Source organism: Giraffa tippelskirchi, chromosome 13 (assembly GCF_054371585.1).
Source record: "Giraffa tippelskirchi isolate mGirTip1 chromosome 13, T2T-mGirTip1v1.2.pri, whole genome shotgun sequence".
NCBI classification, from domain to species: Eukaryota; Metazoa; Chordata; class Mammalia; order Artiodactyla; family Giraffidae; genus Giraffa; species Giraffa tippelskirchi.
The window spans coordinates 13,511,674-13,532,930 of NC_137287.1; the positions used below are offsets into that span (position 1 = coordinate 13,511,674).

At 40.0% G+C, this 21,257-nt stretch overlaps 1 protein-coding gene across 5 annotated transcripts in view; it reads right to left on the reverse strand.

Annotated features, from left to right (window-relative positions):
• CALN1 (calneuron 1) overlaps window positions 1-21,257 on the reverse strand; it is a 693,518-nt gene that overhangs the window by 526,715 nt on the left and 145,546 nt on the right. For 3 of the 5 annotated variants that reach the window (XM_081558119.1, XM_081558122.1, XM_081558117.1), the window contains exon 1: window positions 5,713-5,874. The exons of the other annotated variants lie outside the window; for them this stretch is intronic. The gene's annotated coding sequence lies outside the window, so the exon portion shown is untranslated. Of the gene's footprint in view, window positions 1-5,712; window positions 5,875-21,257 lie in introns of those variants that run through there. 5 annotated transcript variants of the gene reach the window in all.

A 21,257-nucleotide genomic window follows, 5' to 3' on the forward strand; every position in this document is an offset into this window, starting at 1 on the left:
CATGTCCAACTCTCTGTGATCCCATGAACTGTAGAACACTGAAATGCTCTGTCCATGGGATTCTCCAGGCAAGAATACAGGAGTGGGTTGCCATGCCCTCCTACAGAGGATCTTCCTGACCCAGGAATCGAACCCATATCTTCTGTGCCTCTTGCATTGCAGGCGGATTCTTTACTGCTGAGCCACTGAGGAAGCCCCATTGATGGAGGTGGCATTGTATTATTTCTAAGGTGAAGAAAATCAATTTGTATATCTGTAGCAGCAGTCACTAGATATCTCAGCTTCAGAAATGTTAGCTGTGTTTTGTGGGTATCGTTTTCTGGTCATTTATCAATCTAGGATTTATTGCACGATAAAAATTATCACCAAAATAGCAGAGCCATGGAACTTGGGAAATCTCCCTATTTCAACAGAGGATTCTTCATGCATCTCAGGGATGCACTATACTGCCCTCTGCTGAGTAGTATGTCAGGAAGACTAAAAATGAAAAGAATGTGAAAAGACACCAAAGAGCCAGAGGACCTGTTTCTGACAAATACCTGTATTTGTTCATTATTCAAAAACCATTTTAAAGAGCATCTACACTGTGTCAGGTACTGAGCTGGTACAAACATGTGGCAGTAATTTTTGTCTTCCAGGAAATCCTTGACCTTGAGGAGTTTTCTCTGTCACATGATGGAACTCCTGTCCAACTCAACCTTCTCAACTTTAGGGATTCACCAGACCTGAATGCTGCCCAGAACATTTGTCTCCGGTTCTATGTCAAAAGCAAGCCAGAGGAAGATGATAAAATGTAAAAACATCATAGATTCTTAGAGCTAACGAGAACTGGAATGAAATTCCATAGTTCCAAATCCCCGTCTCCTGCATCGGCAGGCAGATTATCTTCCACTGAGCCACCTGAGAATCTCCATCTCAAAGGTTATATGTAACAAATCACCCTAAAAAACAAGTGACTTAAAACAATAATAGTAATTAATTATCTCTCAAAGTTTCCATGGTCAGGAACTCAGGAGCAACTCAGTGGGTCATTCTGGTTCAGGGTCTCTTGTGGGGGTTATAGTCAAATGTCAGCTGGGGCTAGAATCATCTGAAAGTCTGACTGGGGCAGAAGGGTCTATTTCCTGGGTGGCCCACTCCCATAGTTAGTAAGCTGATATTGGCAAGATTGTTCCTCTCCACGTGGTCCTCCCACTGGACTCTTTGAGGGTCCTTACCACATGAGGGCTGGCTTCCCCCAAAGTGAATAATGTAAGAGACCAAGCTGAAAGCTGCAATGCTTTCTAAGACCTGGTCTTAGCCACCTACCATGAACTGCCACCATATTCTATGGGTCACGCAGCCAGACCCAATTCAGTGTGGGAAGGACCTACACAAGGACGTGAAAAACAGGAGGCAAGAGTCATTGAGGGCCATCTAAGACTGGCTACCACATTACTATTCAGTTTTATTTTTGTTTTTTCATTTTCCACCCTGAAGGTCAAAGTCCAAATTCTTAGCTTCAGGAATTTGTTGGACCAGATTACTTCCCAGAACATTTATCTCTGGTGCTATGTCAAAAAGCAACCCAGAGGAAGATGATAAAATGTAAAAACACCATAGATCCTTAGAGCTAAAGAGAATTGGAATGAGATTTCAGGTATTCACTCAGTCACTGACTGAATCCTTCTGGGCAGGAGTTCAAGGTCCTCCAGCTCTGACTGTTCTGTCCTCAGATGGCCCTGACATCCTCTGCATGTTGAGTCAGTTCTTCCTCTGTGTGAGACCTTCAAATGCTTATCAAGAGCAACCGTGTTCTGCCAACAGACACTGATTGAGACTTACTAAGCATCAGAGCCAGTGTGACAGCTACTGGGGATACAGCAGTGAACAAAATACAGTTTTTGCCTCCAACTAGCTCATTTTAGCTTCCTCACTCTACTCTAGCAGGCCCACGCCACACCCCATGAGCAAGGGACCCCTTGTCTACCTTCTCTGTATCTGATCTCAGAGAAATCTCTTCTCTTTTGCTAAAGCTCTTCTGGTAGTAAATAACAGAAAACAAAATTAAGATTGCTTCAAGAAACCAGATAAAAAGAATTAGGATGGTAAAGTTGCTCCAAACCTGATACAAATCTCTGACATTCTTAAAGTATAATTTAAGAGATCTGAAGTTGATGTAGGGAAAGCAACAGATTTTTAAAATATTTTTCTAATACCTAGCATCCTTTCTTAACTTTTACTATAATTAAAGCTTTTTTTTCTATAGATGATTTTGGATTTTCATATCATCTTCATATAACTCCAATTCTATTTCTTCCTTTCCAATTCAGATACCATTTCTTTTTTTCTTATTTTATTCCACTTGTTAGGACCTCTAGTATAATATGGAATGATATGATTTAAACTAAGTGATAAATATGTTACAGGGTTCCATGAGTAGAATGGATACACTGGAGGAAAAGAGAGAATCTCAAAAAAGACATGGAAATGCTAAAAAGGTATCAAGTAGAATCTTCAGAACTGAAAAATACAGTATATGAAATTTTTTTTAAAACCATAACATGAAATTAAGAGATGATTGAATGGGGGGGAGTAGAAAGATTATTACTGATTTAAAGACAAATACACAGAAATTATCCAAAATGAATCAGTAAAAGTAAAGTATTTAGAAAAGAGATGTACAGAACTTCCATATCAAATACCATATAGAGCCATAGTATCAAACATTCTAATATATGCTTAATTGGGGTTTCAGAAGATAGGGAGAGAATAGAGAATAAAAAATATTTGGAGGACTATTTGCCAAAAAGTTTCCAAACTTAATTATAAACATCAGACATCATATATAAGAAGCTTAACAAACCTCTAAAAAGAATCAATACCAAAACCAAACCAAAACAAACAAAAAAACAACCTGCACCTAGCCACATCACAGATAAAAATCAAAGTGAAATAGGAAATCTTACAAGCAAGCAGGCAGAAAGGACATATCATATATAGGGGAAGAAGTGAAGTGAAGTGAAAGTTGCTCAGTTGTGTCCAAGTCTTTGCAACCCCATGGACTATATAGACCACAAAATTCTCCAGGCCAGAATACTGGAGTGGGTAGCCTTTTCCTTCTCCAAGGGATCTTCCCAACCCAGGGATCGAACTCAAGTCTCCCACATTGCAGTCAGATTCTTTACCAGCTAAGCCACAGAGAAGCCCAAGAATACTGGAGTGGGTAGCCTATACCTTCTCCAGCGGATATTCCTGAACCAGGAATCAAACCAGGGTCTCCTGCATTGCAGGTGGATTCTTTACTAACTGAGTTATCAGGGAAGCCCGTATGGGGAATGACCGACACCCAACTTCTCACCCAATAAGTGGAGTACAGAAGACAAAGAAACAATATCTTTAATGTGTGGGAAGAGAAAACTGTTAACTCAGAAGTCTATACCCAGTAAAACCATTCTTCAAAACTGAAAACAAAGATATTTTTAGATACATCAAAGTTCAGATAGTTTGTTGCCAGCAGATGTGTCCTGGGAAAAATGCTAGGGGAAGTTCTTTAAGCTATTGAAAATTTGAACCTATAAAAAGGCATGAGGAGTACTGGAAATGGTTAATATGTGGGCAAATATACAAGAACAATTGTTTCTAAAAGGAATGAGCTTTTTTCCCCTAGATATGGCTTTAATCAAGCAATCAACAGATCATCCAAGAAGATACAGTTTCATATAATAAAGCCTGGCCTCCAGAGTTGCATTTTTTAATCAAAACAACTTGAGTATGTGAGGGAAAAATTTGTTTTCATACAGAAACTAAGTATATGATTTTCCAGCTCAACTACCTCTCTTTACAAATCAGTTTATGTAAATAGTGTTGTTCATTCATTTGAAAATTAGTTATGACTAATTTTAGTCATCTAACATTAAAGCCACCGTCAGTTATGATTTTTGCTGTAAGTTTCCAGCTCTAACTTCCTGTGCCTCTTTTGTGGGCCTCATAGACTTACTTTCAGATCATTTCTGCTCCTTCTGACCTCCCTTTCCCTACCAACACCCTCTTCTGCTTATATAACCTCTCTACATCCTTTGAACCCGGCCCTTATTACTTTAATGGATGACATCTTGTTTCTTAAAATAAAAAAAAAGAAATACGTAAAGCAAACATGGAAACCTGGTAGCATAGATTAATTCTGGGTGATAAAGCACTGGTGTTATTATTTATTCTCTGTGCATTTCTACTTTAAAAACTTCTTATTAAAAATTTACAGTGATTTCCATTTCAGAATCACTATGTATGGATCAATTTCTCTTAAGTCATTTTTTTCCTCAAAATAATAATAATTTACATGTGTGATTCCAGAGTATTTATATGAAAACATTCAAAAGAACAATACCTAAGTTACCACATTATATTTATCATGAGGAATCTGCTCATAGTAAGTGTTTGCACTTGTGATGAGAATGAAATTCATTGACTAATAAATAGTCTCAGGACTTCTCTCTACTTTTTTACCTGCTGAAGACAATTTTGTCTTTCCTCTCTGCCCACACCCTCCAAGAAGAACCTTGGTGAGATGAAATCAGGAGAGTGGGTACAAAGACATCAGAATTGGAGAGGTAAAATGCTTAGGGAAGTTGGGGTAAAGGGTGAATAACTGAAGGTTTCAAGGTTAGGTGACTCAAGTGATTAGCAGTAAGAGGGAACCTCAGTGGAGAGAAACAGAAACTCTAAGAACAGAGGACGCATTATAATATTCTTTAAATAAGTAAACACTGGAATTAAAATCTTTTTAATTGCTGACTATGGTTTCCTCATTGTACTTAGGGCATCAAGATTCATTTGAGTTCCATGCTCATCAATGACTGAAATATATCTTCCTGCCGTACTGTTGGGAAAATCTTTGTAACCTTGAGAAGGGCTGGTCAGAATACTACATTCTCCTTGCTGAATTTCATTTAAATACAGTGATGGTAGATGTTTGGCTCTGGAACCTTCAGAACAGTTTATGATTAAGGTCTGAAAATATAAGGTATAATTTCTTAAACATCTGAGCACTTTAACATATTTTTCAAGCTGTGAAAGCCTCTCCATTTTACGTATGTGCAGATATACACACGTATATAATACATATTATATATAATTATAATTCAGACACCTTATTATGTCTTATCAATGACTATTATACACATTCAAAACTTTAAATTCCCCCATTATCACTCCACAGAGTAAATACTTTCACCATTTGGCACCATTTTCACATTATAGAATGACACACTTATCCTGTTTCTTTCTTGAGTTTTAAGTATTAACTACTGACTTCCTAGTGAGTACTTAAAACTACTGACCTTAAGTATTAACTACTGAGTCTTAAGTTATTAACTACTTGAAGATGAAGATTTAACTTTCTTATGAAACTTTCCTCATGTCCTTACATTTTCGGGTGAAATCAATATTCAGAACCGATGTAAATATAACTCAAGGCTGAGCAGTGTACTTGGAAACAATTTCTCCTTTAGGCAACATCACCTTGAAGTCAATCATGATTGTCTCATTATTTCATCTCTTATTTTCTACACCTATCAGTAATTGTATATAAATGTATAATTCTGAGTTATTCTAAGCGGCAGATGGAAGGCAAGGATCGGAACGCTATACCATTTGGGCTGTCGATTTGTACTTAATCCCTCTGTGTTCACTGTAGTACCTGGCCCAGTGTCCCAGAGCCCAGATTTCACTTACATCAAGATCTCCAAATGTTACCGAGCCCAAGTTCATTTTGCTTGCCACAGGAGAGGCCAACAAATCGGCAGACGAGTTTTTCAAACACAGAATAACGACTTTACTGGGAAAACCAGCAAACTGAGAAGATGGCAGACTAGCTTCTCAAAAAACTGCCTTCCCTCAGTCCAAATTCAGGTTCCTTTTAAACACAAGAGTTGGGGAGGGGCCCTCTGTGGCACTGACCAATGGCTGAGCAGGACAACCAACGGTCGCTGGTTGACAGCTGCTCACGAAGTCGCTGGCTTGGGGGAGGAGCCCTCTGTGGCACCAGCCAATGGCTGAGCGGCTGCTTATACCTGGTGCCTGCCTCACTGCCACTGCACCAGGAGCAGAAAGGTGCGACTCCAGAAAGGGGCCCGGTTTGAAGAAGTACCCAACGGCTCCAGCAATATCACCTTCCAGCTCTAGGTGGATGGAGGCATTCAGGAAGCCGAGTCCAGAGTGGCCATGTAGAGGCGATTGACTTTCAGTCATCACTGTCTGAGGCAGCGGTCGCCGTGGCTCAGCCCACCATGGCCCCACCAGCCAGCCCATGACTGCCGAGAGGGCCCTGGAGCTGATGCCCTCGGAGCAGAACTCACAGCTGCCCACTTGCTCAGTGGGTGCAGGAGCAGACCAGCCTGGTGGGCTAGGTTCAACCACACTCACAGAGATGCAGTGGAGCGGCCCCTGCCTCAACGGAGCATGGGGGCTGGCACCGGGGAGGGAGGTGGGAAGGTCCCATCACGCCTTGGATTGGGGCTGGGAAGTCCACCCGTATACAAGGAGGGGCCCTGAAAGTTTCCACTAAGGTGGACAGGGTCACCGCGGGCCATGGTGTGGCAGAGAACATAGAGAGACAGCTTCTCTCTACAGACTCTCCACCAACCCTCCTGTCTTGAACCCAAGCTGTATCCCCACTTTGAGAGAGACCTTGTGGCCTCTGGAGTTCAGACAGGCACTTCCATGTTATTCTCAGCCTTTCTCCTCCGCAAGCTTTAGTTTGTGCTCTCTCTGGTTTGCTAAGTTCCATTCCATTTGTTCTTATCTCCACCATCCCACACTTTGTTTCCATCATGACTTCTGAAAATCGATTCATCCATTAAGAGTAACGGTCTCTGAATCCGCCTCCTCGTCGATTAAATGAAACAGTCATGCTCTCCTCCTGGACCTGAATCCTGGGGCATCCTGGGTTCACACGCATCATCCCACAGTGTCTGAACATCTCTGAGGGTCGATGGCCAGAGCTGAGGACGTGCCGGAAATGCTAACGCTGGACTGATGCTTTGCTAATGGTCAAGGTGGCAATGTCTTGGTTTCTCAATGACTCCCTGAGAGATTGCACAAAGACTTTTATTCATATTTTTGGTTACTGCTCCTATATCCCACAGTTCTGGAAACAAACAAAGTCACCCATAGAGGGGATGACAGAGAGAGGAGAAAAGGGGGGCAGAAAAGGGGGAAATGGGGAAAAGAGGAGAACACAAGGCAAACAGACTGATGTTCTGCTGTTTCCTGACTCACCATTAGGGTGTTCCCTTCCCTCATGCACATGTCCATGTCCCAAGTGGGGAGGAGACCCCCATATCGGGGTAAATGCCTATGGTGGCCAGGATTGAGGCTCAGGCTGAGATGCCCACAATATAAAGTTTAAGGTGATGACAGCAAACTGACTGCTCTGCTTAACCTGGGTTGGGGTGGGGCAGGGGGGTGTCATAAACCACCTGTATCTTTGATTCTTCCTACCCTCTCTCTGATGAACCTGTTTTCATGATGAAATATTATTCCCCAAGCCCAGCTGGCTGATGGATTGGGAAACTTACAAGACTAACTTCAATGAGTCCTTTGAAGTAGATGGAAACACGGGCTTTGTCAAAACGGATGTCATCCGAGGTCACTGTTTCAAGGTTGGCAGCATAATTTTCTTTCAACACACAGGTCTTCACTTGGCCCTTTGGGTTACTTTGCCTCTGTCTGCAAATGAGTTTTCTGCTCCCTTCCAGAAGAGCCCACGGTCCTCCCATCTCTCTCTCTCCCTCTTCCCACACACATGGGGTGGGCAGGGTCTCGCCCCATAGCTCTAAGGTCATGGAAGGAAGGCCAGAGGCAACCTCAGTCACTCCAGACCACCTCTACATGGAAATTCAGGGAAGAAGTTCACAAAAGGCATCTTTTAGGAGAAAAGAGGTTGCAAAGGGGTAACAGTCGCGAGCTGAGAATAGAGAAGGCCAGTGCCCCAGATCTTTGGTCTTCTGTGGTATTAAGAAATATCAGTCTTTCTTATTATTATTTGTATTGGAATATAGTTGATTTATAATGTTGTGTTATTTTCTGCTGTTCAGCAAAGTGAATCAGCCATATGTATACCTGTATCGCCTCTTTTTTGGATTTCCTTCCCATGTAGGTTACCATAGAGCGCTGAGTAGAGTTCCCTGTGCTATACAGTCGGTTCTCAGTAGTTATCCACTTTAAACATAGTAGTGTAAGCATGTCAATTCCAGTCTCCCAATTCATCCCACATCCTCCCTTTCCCCACTTGGTGCCCATACGTTTGTTCTCTACATCTGTGTCTCTCTATAAGAAATGTCAGTCTTTATTACCAGTTGCCAGTCTCTACTGACTGCTGAGTGAACTTCCTAGGTGGTGCTAGTGGTAAAGAACCCACCTGCGAATGCAGGAAAAATAAGAGATGTGGGTTTTATCCCTGGGTCAGAAGGATCCCCTGAAGGAGAGCACAGCAACCCACTCCAGTATTCTTGCCTGGAGAATCCCATGGACAGAGGAGCCTGGCGGGCTACAGTCCATAGGGTCACAAAGAGTCGGACACGAGTTAGCAACTAATGCTTTCACTTTTCTTTTTAGTGTTAGTACATGAATAGATAAACAGACTAATGGAAAAGAACAGAATATCCAAAAATAAGTGCAACTACATGTGAAATTTTAATGTATGATAAAAGTGACAGACACCTTGAATCAGTACGGCCAAAAGAGGATTTTTCTTGAGTCTTTTTATCAGGGGAGGCAAACTGGTCTTGCCCCTAACACACCCAGATATTAAAAGGGCCTGCATCAGCACTTCCAAAACAAAGTGTCCTCAGCTTACAAGAAAAACATGTCAACATAAGCTATAGAAAGCAGTTGGCTGAGGACAAGCAGAGTGGATGAGATGAAAGAGACGTTTAACAGCATTCCCAAGCAAGAATAAAAAGTGAGCTTGTGGGACTTCCATGGTGGTCCAGTAGTTAGGAATCTGCCTGCCAATGCAGGGGACATGGGTTCGAAAACCTGCTCCAGGAACTAATATCCCAGATTCTGTGGGGCAACTAAGTCCAGGTGCCATAACTACTGAGCCAACGCTCCTCAACAAGAAAAGTCACTGCCATGAGAAGCCTGCATACTGCATACTAGAGAGTAGCCCCTGCTCGCTGCAACTAGAGAAAGCCAGTGAGTTGGCTCATCTGGCTTTTTTGCAGAAATTGAGACCCTGATCTGAAAGTCATATGAAAATCCAAAAAGACCCAGGAGTTGGAGCATTTACACCTCCTGATTTCAAAACTTATTATAATATTAGTGCAGTAAGCTTTTCCAGTAAGCGGTATTAGTATAGAGATAGGTAGATAAATAGAAAAGAATTGAGATATCTCCCAAAATAAATCTCTACAGTTACAGTCAATTGATTTTCAACAAAGATTCCAAGAAAATTCAATGATAAAAGAATAACCTTTTTAACAAATGGTCCTGGGAAAATTGTGTGTCACGTGAAAAAAAAAAAAGATGAATTTGGACTCCTTCCTGACACTATACACAAAAACTCAAATGCATCAAAAATTCAAATGTAAGAGCTAAAACCCTAAAATTCTCAGAAGACAGAGGAGAAGACCTTCATAATCTTGAGTTAGGCAATGGTTTCTTAGATATGACACTAAAAGCACAAGCAATTAAGGAAAAAATTGATAAGCTGGCTTTCATCAAAATTTAAAGCATTTATGCTACAAACAGTACCATTAATAAAGTAAAAAGACAGTTTATAGAATGGTAGAAAAATTTTGCAAAACATATATCTGATAAGGCATTTGTAGAATATTTGAAGAACTCTTACAACTCAATAATAAAAAGTTAAATAATTTTAAAATAAGCAAATAATCTCTCTTTGTCCAAAGAAATGGCAAATCTACACAGTCAAAAAGTAAACTAGTGATTGGCTACAATGCAAGGTGAGAATAGGATATCAGTGTAAACTGGCTAGAGGCTTCTTTTGGAGTGATGGGAATGGTCTCAAATTAGATTGTGACAGTGTGTGCATAGTTCTGTAAATACGCTAGCAATCATTTAACTGTACATTTTAAATGGATGGATTTTATATTATGTAAATTGCATTTTGGGGGGGAGAAGTTACACTTCAATAAGGCTATTTTTTAAAAGTGGACAGGCTCTGTATAATTGCAAAACCAGCCAAAGAGCCCAGCACCAATGGCTGTTACTCTTTGATGGATTCTTGTTAAAAATATTGCCTCACCTACGCTCTTAATGGTTCATAAAACTGTGGGAAAATCATGCACATTAATGACACTGAGTTAAAACGTGACTCAGAAAGTGAACTCTGAATGTGAAGAAGTAGTCATTAATCCAATGGTGCTCAAAATGTGGTTCCTGGACCAGCAGCATCATCTTTCCCTGTAACAGTGCAAATCTGGGGCTCCACTGAATCAGACCTCCCAAGTCAGAAATGCTGGGAGTGCAGCTCAGCAAACTGTGTCTTAACAAACACTCCAGGTGATATGGATGCTCCAGTTTGAGAACCAATGCCTTATCAGTCATTTCACTTATATTTTTCTTTTCATGTAGGTATAAGAGAAAGATGGGCCTTCCCAGGTAGCAGAGTGGTAAAGAATCCGCCTGCCAATGCAGCAGACTCCGGTTTGATAATTGGGTTGGGAAGATCCTCTGGAGAAGGGAATGGCTACCCGCTCCAATATTCTTGCCTGGATAATTCCATAGACAGGGGAGTCTGGCGAGCTACACTCCATGGGGTCACAAAGAGTCAAACACAACTGAGGAACTCACACACACACACACACACACACACACACACACACACACATCAATACATACATCTACATATATAAACACACACAGAGATAATTTTCTATATAATCTTAATTATTTTCTCTCTAAAATCTTTAGCAAAATGGGCAAAGGACATAGTTCTATGTATGTCTCTCTTTTATGGGAGTATAATTTATTAGGGATTAAAATTCTCAAAATGTCCCAATTTTTTTTGTTTGACCTTTTGAGTCTCCTGACTGATTCTCAAGAGATTCTGGATTCATTTCTAGCTCAGGCAACTCCTTTGGAAGTATAAAAATCAATCAACTCGGATTTTTTTTCTCGAAGCATTTTTGTTATTGTTCTTTTGTTTTAGTATTATAAGGCATGGAAGGGAGCTCTGGTCATTAAAGCAATGAACTGGAAAGCAGCTATGTAACTACAGTATACCATTCCTGCCATCTGATATAAAAGGAATCATGCCACCATCAATCCTTTTTTCTAAGAAAAAAAAATAGTGAATAATAGATTTGTTCTATAATTGCCTATAAATGTTTAATAAGTTAAAAAGATATAACTACAAAGGGTCTTCATTTCTTCTTAGTTTCTCCTGGTGTGGGTCTATTCCACTTGTAGCTCTGGTTCTGGAGAAACTTCTCTGTTTTTTCCTCATACACACCTTTCTTTCTCTCTGTTGCTAGAACTCCCATTATTTGGATGCTGGACTGCGTCCAACAGTCCTTGAATTTTCTCATCTTTTCCTCTCCTATTTTCCCTCCCCTATTGCTCTATGTTTTGGGAGGTTTCCTAATTTTATCTTTCATTCTATCGAGTTTGTCACGTCTTCTATTATGCTTTTAATTTCAACTTGTTCCTTTTTGTTCTGTGTCCCCCTCTTTTTCTTAAAGTAGCACCCTGTTCTGTTCTTGCTTAATGAATGTATTATGCTCTCTAACTTCTCTGAGGTTATTAACGATTGTTCTTTTTAAAACTTCCTTTTTCCCAAGTTGTTTCTGTTTCCTCCTAGGTGCTTGCTAGTTGTTTGCATAATAAATTTTCACATTAGAGCATTTCCTTAGCCTCATGTCTTTGGTGTTCTACTCATGTTTAGAAACTGAGGACAAAAAGCTGGTTGGAATGCATGAACCCACAGACTATTGTCTTGCATGGAAGGTGGTCTGACTGGGCCATTTCATTGGAAATACCCAGGTGTCAGGTCTAAGACTTTTTCCTGAGTTGATCAGGACTGCCAGCAGGAAGCTGCCTAAATATGGGGGCTTAGTAACAGAAGAGGACTAGGGGTGAATCTCTGTATTCAGAATTTAAATAATCATTTTATTCAGTATGCAATTCACCTGCCTTCAGCTGGGCTAGTGGTCCCCATCCACCACAGCCCATACGTACTTCTCAGATAATAAACCTCTGGTTTTTGCCAGATGGAGGAAGAACCTTATGGGCTGTACAGCAGGGTGGGAGTGGGGATCAAAGATCTGACTGCTTTTTTTCTTTTTCTTTCCACTTTGAAATAATTTTAGACTTACATCAAGGTTGCTAAAACAGTGTAGAGAGTTCTGTACATGCTTCACTCAGCTTCCCTCAGCGGAATCGTAGTACAGTGATCAAATTAGAACCGGCCAAAAGAAGAAACACACAGGGCAGGGTCTGATAAGTCATTTTTCCCTGTGGAGTCATGGACGATGTCATATCTTCTGAGCCAGGATGTGTGACAATACACATCCCCAAATGCCAACCAGGCAGCCTAGAAAACTAATACACTGGGAATTTAGCTTTTGGAAGGTTTTGAACTACAAATGCAATGTCTTTAATAGTTATAGCAATATTAAGAGTATCTCTTTCAGGAGTTATTATGTCTCAGATTAGGAAGCTAAGGTACAAAAAATATAACTAATCATTCCTAGATTACAGACCAAGTGAATGGGAAAGTAGGGATTCACACTTAAGCAACTTAATCTCAGGTTCAGTTTTTAAATTTATTTTATATCTCACATAGTTTTTAGTAGGTTTTTCATTAAAATTATATACAATATTAAAATAAAACAAATAAGTATTTTTCAACCAAAAAAAAAAGTACCTATTTCAGCTTGACTTAGTTTTAGTAGTTTGTAGTTTTTGAAGGAATTAGTCCATTTTCTAGGTTATCAAGTTTATGATGCAAAGACTTTATTTCCTTTTTATTTCTTAAATTTATGTGAGTTGTATAGTGATGCCTCCCTTTCATTTCTGATATTAGTCATTTGTGTCTTCTCTCTTTTTATCTTTGCCAAATTTCTTTGAGAGAAATTTATTAATTTTAACAGTCTTTTCAGAGAATGAATTTTTTGTTTCCTTGATTTTTTCCTTACTGTTTCCCTCTTTCTGCTTGATTTGGGTTTATTTTGATCTTCTTTCTCTAATTTCTTGATGTGGAACTTTCAATTATTGCTTTAAGGCATTTTTTCTTTTTTCCATTATGAACATTCATTATTATAAATACCCTTCTAAGCCCTGCTTAGACAGTCAAATGCTGATATATGTTATTTTCATTTTAATTCAGTTCAAAAATAGTTTCTGATTTCTCTTCTGATTTATTCTTTGACCCAGGTATTATTTAGAAATGTGTTAGTTTCCAAATATGTGAGGTTTTCCAGATATCTTTCTGTAATAAATTTCTAATCTAACAACACTGTAATCAGAGACTATACTTTGTATTAATTGCATCTTTTTGTATGTATCAAACTTCTGGCCTAGAATATGGTCTATTCTGAACAGAATGTATATTTTGCTGCTGTAAATGTTCAGAATTGCCATCCCAAAATATGCTGCTTTGGAATATTGATTATTTTGAGCTGAAGGGACTTGAGACACAGCAGGTGAGAAGGGTGCTCTGACCTTCCCCCTTTTACATAAAAGCAGGCATAAAGTTTCCCATGAGAAAGGCACCCTCTCTGTACCAGGAAGAGAAGACTATTCTTATGATCAGAGATTGGGAGTCGATGCCAAAATGCACCTGTTCAAACAAACTTACTAAAATAACTCTCATCTTCCATTAGCTTCCTCATATATTTTCTGGTCCTTGTTCTACAATTTACTGCCCTGAGCCCAAGTCCCTTTACTTTGTCCTATTCACACAATTTACTGTCCTTTGTGTAAAAAGATATATAAGCCTTGGGGCCTAACAGCCTCTTCAGATCTTTTCCTTTCTGGAGACTCCTATCTGCATCTTAAAATGTTAAATAAATGTGTATACCTTTTCTCCTGTATTAATGCATATTTATGGAATCCAGAAAAATGGTACTGATGAACCTGTTTGCAGGGTAGGAATAGAGACATAGAGAACAGACTTGTAGACACAGCGGGGAAAGGAGAGGGTGGGATGAGCTGAGAGAGTAGCATTGCCATATACACACTAGCATGTGTAAACCAGATAGCTAGTAGTAGGAAGCTGCTCAATAACACAGGAGGCTCAGCCTGGTCCTCTGTGATGACACAGAGGGGTGGAATGGGTGGGGGATGGAGGTTCAAGAGGGTACTGTGTACTTACAGCCGATTCACGATGTTGTACAGCAGAAACCAACACAATGTTGTAAAGTAATTATCCTCCAACTAAAAAATAAGTTAAAAAAAAAATCTTTCTATGTCAGTTTAATTCTTAGGCCAGCCACAGAAATTCAGAGAGTCAAAGGGATGTTTTTTTTCCCCTCTACTGTTGTTGAATGGAATGTTTTATAAATAAAGTCATGCTGATTGATAATGCTGTTTAAGTTCTCCTACATCCTTACTGATTTTCTGTCTTCTTGTTTTATCAGTTATGGAGAAGATTGTTGATACATCCAACTATAATGGCGGTTACAGCCATTTCTGCCTGCACTGCTATTGGGTTTTACTTCATGTATTTATTTCAAAGCTCTCTTTTTTAGATTCATAAGTGTTTAGGATCATTTTGTCTTCCTAATGCATTGAGTTCTTAATCATTATGAAATGACCTTTTTATCTCTGGTAATATTCTTTGCTCTGATATCTACTTTGCTTGATATTAATATAACTACTCAGCTTTTCTAGTAGTTGGATTTGGCATGGTATGTTTATTTCCTTCTTTTTACTTTTAACTTATTTGTGTGTCTTTATATTTAAAGTGGCTTTCTTGAAGACAGGATACAGTGAGGCAATAATTTTTTGTCCAATTTGACCATCTCTGCCTTTTAACTAAAAGGGTGTCTATGTATGCCTTTTAATTTAAAAGGTGTTAATACTGTTTATATTTAATGTGATTAGTGATATGGTAGAATTTCATTCTACCATTCCGTTACTTGTCTTCACTTTACCCCATATATTCTTTGTTCTATTTTTCTCACCACTATGGTAAAACCCTTCTTAGTACTCTATCCAGTGCTATTATGGCTGGTGGGAACAGGAATTCTTTCTGTTCCTGTTGGAGCCCTGTAGATTGCTCCTGTCAATATTTTCAAAGGAAGGCAATGGCACCCCACTCCAGTACTCTTGCCTGGAAAATCCCATGGATGGAGGAGCCTGGTAGGCTACAGTCTATGGGGTCGCTAAGAGTCGGACACGACTGAGCGATTTCACTTTCACTTTTCCCTTTCACGCACTGGAGAAGGAAATGGCAACCCACTCCAGTGTTCTTGCCCGGAGAATCCCAAGGACAGCGGAGCCTGGTGGGCTGCCGTCTATGGGGTCGCATAGAGTCGGCCACGACTGAAGCGACTTAGCAGCAGCATTTCCCATCACCAGGTAGTTCCACACATTCCTTGGAGTTCAGATAAAGACTAAGTACCTTTGTTAGATCTCTGGCATTCTCTCTCGATGTAGCTATCTCCTCTCCAATACCCTGCCCTGAAAACTCTATACATCTTGGCCCCCCTGGACTCCCCAGCCCCGTGTCCTCAAGGCAAGGAGACTTTCGGGCTCTGCCCTGTTTCCCCTCCAGGCACCACAGCCTGGAAGTTTCTCCTCAGGCTACAGGTTATAGCAACCCTGGGACTCATTTCATTGTTTCTTGTCTTTCAGGGATTACTATTCTTCATTGCCTGGTGTCATCTGTCTTCATTAATTTATATATTTTTTCTGTTTTTATATTTTATATAAAAATATACTTTGGATATTTTGCCCAATTTTTGGTTGTTTCAGGCAAGTGGGTAAATCCAATATCTGTTACTTCCTCTTGGCCAATAACAAAAAGCCAGACACAAACAAATTTTATTTTGAAATAATTTTAGATTTGCAGAAAAATTACAAAGACAGAATAGAGAGTTTCTCTATACTCCTTAACCATTTCCCCCTAATGTCATCATCTTACATTATCACAGTAGTTTTTGCCAAACTGAGAAGCCAACATTTCTGTTAAACTAAACTCTAGATCTTATTCTGATTTCACCAATTTTTCTACTAAGGTCATGTTTCTCCCTGTTCAGGATTTGATATATCTAATTTAAGAAACATTACTTCTAAAAGACTTATATGTTGACTGTGTAAACATTATTTGATTACTTCTTTAAAAATGCAAAAACAAACTGAGAAACTGAAAAATTGAGGAAAAGATTTCTAAGGAAACAAAAGAGCAATAGCTTTCAAAATCAATTAGCTCTTAACTAGTATGTAAAATACTAACCCACCAATAATTTTTTAAAAAAAAATGGTCAAAGGACATGCACCAACAATTCAAAAAAGAAGAAATACTATATATTGGCTAATGAACATAAGGAATTTTAAACTTGACTGGTAATCAAAGATTTTTTCTTAACCAACCATACTGGCAAGGACTTAAGGAATAACACTAGACAATGTCATCAGACAGGTCCTCCACACACCGATAGTGAGAGTATGATGTCCTACAACTGATCTGAAAAGCCTTAAAAATGAAGCCCCTTGGACCCATTAGCTTCCCCAGTGGCTCAGCAGTAAAGAATCCACCTGCAATGCAGGAGACTCAGGTTCAATCCCTGGGTTGGGAAGATCCCCTGGAGGAGGGCATGGCAACCTACTCAAGTACTCTTGCCTAGAGAATCCCATGGACAGAGGAGCCTGGTGGCTATAGTCCACAGGGTTGCAAACTGTCAGACATGACTGGATCAACTGAGCATGGACCCATTAATTTCATACGAAGGAATTAATCAGAAATGGGGGCAAAACTCACTGGGCCCACTGCCACTGAGTCCTCCATGTGTCACCCCAACTCCTTGGTCTGCTTCCATAGCCCCTGGGGACACCCCACAAGGGCCTCCATGTGGCCCCTCTTTCCCTTGCCAGCCTGCTTCCCCAAATGCTGGGTGAGGCCATCCTAACTCTAGGATAAGAAGCAAGATGGGGAAGAGAAGGGACAGAAAAAGAGGAAGGAAAGAGAATATGAGAAGGAAAGAGAAAAAGGGAAAGGAAGAACAGTATTTCTATTTAATGGAGATGAGAGAAATATCTAGATATCCAGCAATAGGCAGATATTAGAATATATATATATATATATAAAGAGAGAGAGAGAGAACAGTCATTAAAAATAGGTTTTTATAGAATATTTTATTGCATGGAGAAAATGTTCATTATAAATTTAAGTGGAAAATATAGGCTAAAAACATCCTTCTCATTTTTCTACTGATTTTTAGATATTTATTTACTTGGCTGTGCCAGGGCTTAGATGCAGCATTCGGGATCTTTGTTTCAGCATGCAGGATCTCTTTTTAGCTACAGCAAGCAAACTCTTAGTTGTGACATGTGGGATCTAGCTCCCTGAGCAGAAATCAAACTCAGGCCCCCTGCATTGGGAGCACAAAGTCTTAGCCACTGGACCACCAGGGAAATCCCTCATTCTCATTTTTCAAAAGTTAAAAAGTATATGTTTATGCAAGCAAAGAAACTCTAACCATGGTTTTATTGGGGCTATTGAGTTATAGATCATGATATTTACTGTCGTCTTCGTGTTTTTCCATACTATCTAAATACTCTACAATAAATATGATCAAAAATAAGACTGAATATTTCCTTTCAATTTCTACATGACTTGCATGTGGCTTATGGGACTGACAATATGTTTCTTATTCCAATATCACCTTTTTGGTCCCAATGTTCCTACCTGTCAGGAGCCCTCCTGCTGTGCAAGTGATTAAGTGCATAGATTTTTCTTTTGAACAAAAAAGGCAATGTTTTCAAAAGCTCTTAGGAGACCCATCCAGAAGAAATGAATAAATTCCCTAAAGAAAAAAGAGACAGCGCACCATCTGTGTTTGCTGCTTTTCTCTCTTTTCTCCTTGCCTTTCTCCCTCCCTTCCTTCGCCCCCCCCCTTCTTCCTCCTCTTTCTCCTCTGTGTTCAAGACTTGGAACAAACCCTGAGGCCAAATCTAGCAGATTAACTGGTTTGGAGGGAAAGACAATGAGCTTCCCAGGCGGCGCTAGTGGTAAAGAACCTCCAGCCTGCCAATACAGGAAATAGAAGAGACACAGGTTCCATCCCCAGGTCAAGAAGATCCCCTGGAGGAGGGCATAGCAACCTATTCCAGTATTCTTGACTGGAGAGTCCCATGAACAGAGGAGCCTGGCGGGCCATGGTCTACAGGGTCGCAAAGAGTCAGACACGACTAAAGCAACTTAGCACACATGCAAGGAGACCTAAGGAAACATGAGGAGGACTCCAGAGGGCCATCTGAGGACAGATGGGAGGACAACTGTCCTGCAGACACCCCAGGAATGAGTTTGGGTTGGACTAGATCTTTATGATATCCTGGAAAAGAGATTTTGGTCCACATCATTTAAAAACACATCAAGGGTACATACAATGGAACATTACTCAGCCATGAAAAGGAATGATACTGGGTCATTTGTAGAGATGTGGATGGACCTAGAGTCTGTCATACAGGGGTAAAGTAAGTCAGAAAGAGAAAAATAAATATCATACTATATATTAACACATATATGTGGAATCTAGAAAAATGATACAGGTGAACATATTTGCAGGGCAGAAATAGATATGCAAATGTAGAGAACAGACATGCAGATACGGGGCAGGGAAAAGGAGAGTTGGGATGAAACGGGAGATTAGGACTGATGTAAACACACTACTGGGCTTCCCAGGTGGCTCTCGTGGTAAAGAACGTGTCTCCCAGTGAAGGAGAATTCCATGGACAGAGGTGCTGGCCGGCTACGGTCCATAGGGCCACAGAGTCAGACACAACTGAAGCAACTTAGCTTGCACATATATACACCACTCCATAAAATACCTAGTTAGTGGGAAGCTACTGGATAGCACAGGGGGCTCAGGTCCGTGTTCTTGGTGATCTAGAGGGGTGGGATGAGGAAGGGGTGGAAGGGAGGTTCAAGAGGGAGGGGATATATGTATACATTCAGCTGATTCACTTCGTTGTACAGCAGAAACTAACACAACATTGTAAAGCAACGATACCCCATTAAAACACACACACACACATCAGGAGGTTTAAAGACATATAAAGAGACTTTAAAGTTAATTTAGGCAGTGACTACAAAATTTACCCTCCAAACTTGGAGAATCTCCATGTGTATACTTGAGCAGTCCTTGATTTTCTTTATCAGTATTTCTCAAAGTAGCCTGAAGACACTAAACATTAGAATTATCTTGGCTAATTCAAAATGTTGACTCCAGGATCACCCCCAGACCTACCAAAGGTGAATCTCTGGGCAGTGGAGCTTGGGAATCTGAATTTTAACACATACCAAGAAGACTGATAAACATTCACACTCAGAAACATTTCTCCATATTCTGCTATTATCCATCAGTGCATAAAAGTGGCCAAGGCTAGTCAGATGTGTAGAGAATTTCGCTTTTTCATGCAAAATCCAATATACATCTATTTCCTACTGTGTGCCAGGCAATGAGTCTAGTCCCATCAGATCACAGTCTAGGAGGAAAGGACATGAATGCTTATAATGGGGAACAATTAATTTTTGTTGGGATGATTGCATTAGTGACGAATATTCAGCTGCAAGTTACAGCCAAAAGCAGCTTTAAATTACAGACATTTAATTATCTATAAAATCAAAAGGTGTAGAGGGTAAGGACTCTGGACTTGATGAGGAGGTCAACAGCATCATCACAGTTCTTGCCCCCTTAGCAGGCTGCCAGAGTGGAGTAAATGTCACCTCCTTTACCTTAGATGAAATATTTCTTTTAATTTAACCTGAGGTCACATTAACTTTTTTTTTTTTTGGCAGCCACATCCAGTCTGACTCACATGATGTCAACTACTACTCTTAGTTTTTTTTTATATGTGCTGCTTCTAAGCCACTTACTCTGGCATGTATTTTGCAAACATTTGGTTTTTTGTTTTGCCATGCTGTTTTTTATTTAAATTTTTAAATTTAATTTAAAATTTTAAAATTAATTTTTCCAAGACTGATCCCACACAGGACACCCTCACAGAAAAAAGGAGCTCCTGAATGGGGAACACATGTACACCCATGGCTAATTCATGTGAATGTACGGCAAAAACCACCACAATATTGTAAAGTAATTAGCTTCCAATTAAAATAAAAAATAAAATTAAAAAAAAGAAAAAGGAGTTCCTGAAAAGCACAGAAACTAACTACAGCCCAGTGCTTAAAGCAATCAGTTCCGTTCAACCACAAGGCCTGGACCTCAATCTCCCCAACATGCATCACAAGAGAAGGTGCTGCCTCAACTCTGGGTTCTGTGATAAACCCCACCACTGGCAACTGCATGAATAATCCCTAGCCTCCAGATCATGCCAGGACAGGAGATGATCCCATTCCCCCAAACACACATCTTTAGCTGGTAGGATGGGGCTAAACCTAAGATTCTGTCATATCATACTGTTTATCCTAGCCTATGATTATGTGAAGTGTATGTTTTGCCTGCTGCTTTTCTAATAATGTAGCTTAAAAATCCCTCATCTTGAGAGTGTGGGGAGATGAAGGCAGAGTTTGCAGAACCAAGTAAAAGAAAGGAGAGAGGGATACAGAAAGACAACCTCAGGGATCTGTAGACAGTTCTCGTGGAGAATTCATCCAAATTGGTTGGCACATTAGTGTAGGGAAAATTGTCTGAAGCTGGGGAAAGAATTATCCAAAAGGATTAGAGTGAGTGGTGCCTGGTGCTCACACAGGCACAGGGATAATGCTTGTTCCCACTAGTCAGGTGGGAAAAAAGCCCCTATAACTCCTGGAGCCTAGAGTAGAATATTCAGGAAGGTCTTGTCTCAATAATGAGGAATCATTACCCTCAACGGAACACTGCTGATTTCACCTAAGAAATCTTAAAAGCAAGACCGTTAAAGGATCAAACTGTTTCCGAGTTGCTTTACTGCAATCCAGAACAAAAGTCAAGAATACAGGAATAAAAAAAAAAAAATCTATCATCCAATAAGATAAAATTTACAATGTCTTACATCCAATCAAATATTTTGACAAAGCATGCAAAAAGAAGGCAGAAAACAGGACCCATTGGGAGGAGAAAAGGCAATCAACTGAAAATGCCCAGAAC